Consider the following 5701-nt stretch of genomic DNA (forward strand, 5'->3'; position numbering starts at 1 on the left):
CAGTTATGCTATTAGGTACTCTTTCTATATTCAACACTTTCTATATTCAACTAAACCACAGATATGCTATTAGGTACACTTTCTAAATTCAAACCACAGTTATGCTATTAGGTACAGTTTCCATATTCAACTAAACCACAATTATCCTATTAGGCACACTTTCTATATTCAACTAAACTACAGTTATGCTATTAGGTACACTTTCTACATTCAACACTCTCTATAATCAACTAAAATCACAGTTATGCTATTAGGTACACTTTCTATATTCAACACTCTCAATATTCAACAAAAACCACAGTTATGCTATTAGGCGGACTTTCTATATTCAACACTCTCTATATTCAACTAAACCACAGTTATGCTATTAGGCACACTTTCTATATTCAACACTCTCAATATTCAACTAAACCACAGTTATGCTATTAGGTACACTTTCTATATTAAACACTTTCTATATTCAACTAAACCACAGTTATGCTATTAGGTACACTTTCTATATTCAACACTTTCTATATTCAACTAAACCACAGTTATGCTATAAGGCACACTTTCTATATTCATCACTTTCTATATTCAACTAAACCACAGTTATGCTATTAGGTACACTTTCTATATTCAACACTTTCTATATCCAACTAAACCACACTTATGCTATTAGGCACACTTTCTATATTCAACACTCTCAATATTCAACTAAACCACAGTTATGCTATTAGGTACACTTTCTATATTCAAGACTTTCTATATTCAACTAAACCACGGTTATGCTATTAGCTACACTTTATATATTCAACACTTTCTATATTCAACTAAACCACAGTTATGCTATTAGGCACACTTTCTATATTCAACACTCTCTATATTCAACTAAAACCACAGTTATGCTATTAGGTACACTTTCTATATTCAACACTTTCTATATTCAACTAAAACCACAGTTATGCTATTAGGTACAATTTCTATATTCAACACTTTCTATATTCAACTAACCCACAGTTATGCTATTAGGTACACTTTCTATATTCAACACTCTCAATATTCAACTAAACCACAGTAATGCTATTAGGTACACTTTCTATATTCAACACTCTCAATATTCAACTAAACCACAGTTATGCTATTAGGTACACTTTCAATAGTCAACACTCTCAATATTCAACTAAACCACAGTTATGCTATTAGGCACACTTTCTATATTCAACACTCTCTATATTCAACTAAAACCACAGTTATGCTATTAGGTACACTTTCTATATTCAACACTTTCTATATACAACTAAATCATAGTTATGCTATTAGGTACACTTTCTATATTCAACACTTTCTATATTCAACTAAGCCACAGATATGCTATTAGGTACACTTTCTAAATTCAACTAAACCACAGTTATGCTATTAGGTACATTTTCTATATTCAACACTTTTTATATTCAACTAAACTACAGTTATGCTATTAGGTACACTTTATATATTCAACACTCTCAATATTCAACTAAACCACAGTTATGCTATTAGGTACACTTTCTATATTCAACACTTTCTATATTTAACGAAAACCACAGTTATGCTATTAGGTACAATTTCTATATTCAACACTTTCTATATTCAACTAAACCACAGTTATGCTATGAGGTACACTTTCTATATTCAACACTCTCAATATTCAACTAAACCACAGTTTTGCTATTAGGTACACTTTCTATATTTAACACTTTCTATATTCAACTAAACCACAGTAATGCTATTAGGTACACTCTCAATATTCAACTAAACCACAGTTATGCTATTAGGTACACTTTCTATATTCAACACTTTCTATATTCAACTAAACCACAGTTATGCTATTATGTACACTTTCTATATTCAAAACTTTCTATATTCAACTAAAACCACAGTTATGCTATTAGGTACAATTTCTATATTCAACACTTTCTATATTCAACTAAATCACAGTTATGCTATTAGGTACACTTTCTATATTCAACACTTTCTATATTCAACTAAGCCACAGATATGCTATTAGGTACACTTTCTAAATTCAACTAAACCACAGTTATGCTATTAGGTACACTTTCTATGTTCAACACTTTCTATAATCAACTAAAATCACAGTTATGCTATTAGGTACATTTTCTATATTCAACACTTTTTATATTCAACTAAACTACAGTTATGCTATTAGGTACACTTTATATATTCAACACTCTCAATATTCAACTAAACCACAGTTATGCTATTAGGTACACTTTCTATATTCAACACTTTCTATATTTAACTAAAACCACAGTTATGTTATTAGGTACAATTTCTATATTCAACACTTTCTATATTCAACTAAACCACAGTTATGCTATTAGGTACACTTTCTATATTCAACACTCAATATTCAACTAAACCACAGTTATGCTATTAGATACACTTTCTATATTCAACACTCTCAATATTCAACTAAAACCACAGTTAAGCTATTAGGCACACTTTCTATATTCAACACTCTCTATAATCAACTAAAATCACAATTATCCTATTAGGTACACTTTCTAAATTCAACTAAACCACAGTTATGCTATTAGGTACAGTTTCTATATTCAACTAAACCACAGTTATCCTATGAGGCACACTTTCTATATTCAACTAAACTACAGTTATGCTATTTGGTACACTTTCTATATTCAACATTCTCTATAATCAACTAAAATCACAGTTATGCTGTTAGGTACACTTTCTATATTCAACATTCTCTATATTCAACCAGAACCACAGTTATGCTATTAGGTACACTTTCTATATTCAAAACTTTCTATATTCAACTAAACCACAGTTATGCTATTAGGTACACTTTCTATATTCAACACTTTCTATAATCAACTAAACCACAGTTATGCTATTAGGTACACTTTATATATTCAACACTTTCTATATTCAACTAAACCACAGTTATGCTATTAGGCACACTTTCTATATTCAACACTCTCTATATTCAACTAAAACCACAGTTATGCTATTAGGTACACTTTCTATATTCAACACTTTCTATAAACAACTAAATCACAGTTATGCTATTAGGTACATTTTCTATATTCAACACTTTCTATATTCAACTAAGCCACAGTTATGCTATTAGGTACACTTTCTATATTCAACACTTTCTATATTTAACTAAAACCACAGTTATGCTATTAGGTACAATTTCTATATTCAACACTTTCTATATTCAACTAAACCACAGTTATGCTATTAGGTACACTTTCTATATTCAACACTCAATATTCAACTAAACCACAGTTATGCTATTAGGTACACTTTCTATATTCAACACTCTCAATATTCAACTAAAACCACAGTTATGCTATTAGGCACACTTTCTATATTCAACACTCTCTATAATCAACTAAAATCACAGTTATGCTATTAGGTACACTTTCTATATTCAACACTTTCTATATTCAACTAAACCACAGGAATGCTATTAGGTACACTTTCTATATTCAACACTTTCAATATTCAACTAAACCACAGTTATGCTATTAGGTACACTTTCTATGTTCAACACTTTCTATATTCAACTAAACCACAGTTATGCTATTAGGTACACTTTCTATACTCAACACTTTATATTCAACTAAACCACAGTTATGCTATTAGGTACACTTTCTATATTCAACACTTTCTATATTCAACTAAATCACAGTTATGCTATTAGGTACACTTTCTATATTCAACACTTTCTATATTCAACTAAACCACAGTTATGCTTGTAGGTACACTTTCGATATCCAACACTCTCAATATTCAACTAAAACCACAGTTATGCTATTAGGCACACTTTCTATATTCAACACTTTCTATATTCAACTAAACCACAGTTATGCTATTAGGTGCACTTTCTATATTCAACACTTTCTATATTCAACTAAACCACAGTTATTCTATTAGGTGCACTTTCTATATTCAACTAAACCACAGTTATGCTATTAGGCGGACTTTCTATATTCAACACTCTCTATATTCAACTAAACCACAGTTATGCTATTAGGCACACTTTCTATATTCAACACTCTCTATATTCAACTAAAACCACAGTTATGCTATTAGGTACACTTTCTATATTCAACACTTTCTATATTCAACTAAACCACAGTTATGCTATTAGGTACACTTTCTATATTCAACACTTTCTATATTCAACTAAACCACAGATATGCTATTAGGTACACTTTCTAAATTCAACTAAACCACAGTTATGCTATTAGGTACAGTTTCTATATTCAACTAAACCGCAATTATCCTATTAGGCACACTTTCTATATTCAACTAAACCACAGTTATGCTATTAGGTACATTTTCTATATTCAATACTTTCTATATTCAACTAAACCACAGTTATGCTATTAGGTACACTTTCTATATTCAACACTCTCAATATTCAACTAAACCACAGTTATGCTATTAGGTACACTTTCTATATTCAACTAAACCACAGTTATGCTATTAGGCGCACTTTCTATATTCAACACTCTCAATATTCAACTAAAATCACAGTTATGCTATTAGGTACACTTTCTATATTCAACACTCTCTATATTCAACCAGAACCACAGTTAAGCTATTAGGCACACTTTCTATATTCAACTAAACCACAGTTATGCTATTAGGTACACTTTCCATATTCAACACTCTCAATATTCAACTAAAACCACAGTTATGCTATTAGGCACACTTTCTATATTCAACACTCTCTATAATCAACTAAAATCACAGTTATGCTATTAGGCACACTTTCTATCTTAAACTAAACCACAGTTATGCTATTAGGTACACTTTCTATATTCAACTAAACCACAGTTATGCTATTAGGCGCACTTTCTATATTCAACACTCTCTATAATCAACAAAAATCACAGTTGTGCTATAAGGCACACTTTCTATATTCAACTAAACCACAGTTATGCTATTAGGTACACTTTCCATATTCAACACTCTCAATATGCAACTAAAACCACAGTTATGCTATTAGGCACACTTTCTATATTCAACACTCTCTATAATCAACTAAAATCACAGTTATGCTATTAGGCACACTTTCTATCTTCAACTAAACCACAGTTATGCTATTAGGTACACTTTCTATATTCAACTAAACCACAGTTATGCTATTAGGCGCTCTTTCTATATTCAACACTCTCTATATTCAACTTAAACCACAGTTATGCTATTAGGTACATTTTCTATATTCAACACTTTCTATATTCAACTAAACCATAGTTATGATATTAGGTACACTTTAAATATTCAACACTCTCAATATCCAACTAAACCACAGTTATGCTATTAGGTTCACTTTCTATATTCAACACTTTCTATATTCAACTAAACCACAGTTATGCTATTAGGTACACTTTCTATATTCAACACTTTCTATATTCAACTAAACCACAGTTATGCTATTAGGTGCACTTTCTATATTCAACTAAACCACAGTTATGCTATTAGGCGGACTTTCTATATTCAACACTCTCTATATTCAACTAAACCACAGTTATGCTATTAGGCACACTTTCTATATTCAACACTCTCTATATTCAACTAAAACCACAGTTATGCTATTAGGTAAACTTTCTATATTCAACACTTTCTATATTCAACTAAAACACAGTTATGCTATTAGGTACTCTTTCTATATTCAACACTTTCTATA

Source organism: Ambystoma mexicanum, unplaced genomic scaffold (assembly GCF_040938575.1).
Source record: "Ambystoma mexicanum isolate Mex_15411 unplaced genomic scaffold, UKY_AmexF1_1 Mex_scaf52, whole genome shotgun sequence".
Lineage (NCBI taxonomy): Eukaryota > Metazoa > Chordata > Amphibia > Caudata > Ambystomatidae > Ambystoma > Ambystoma mexicanum.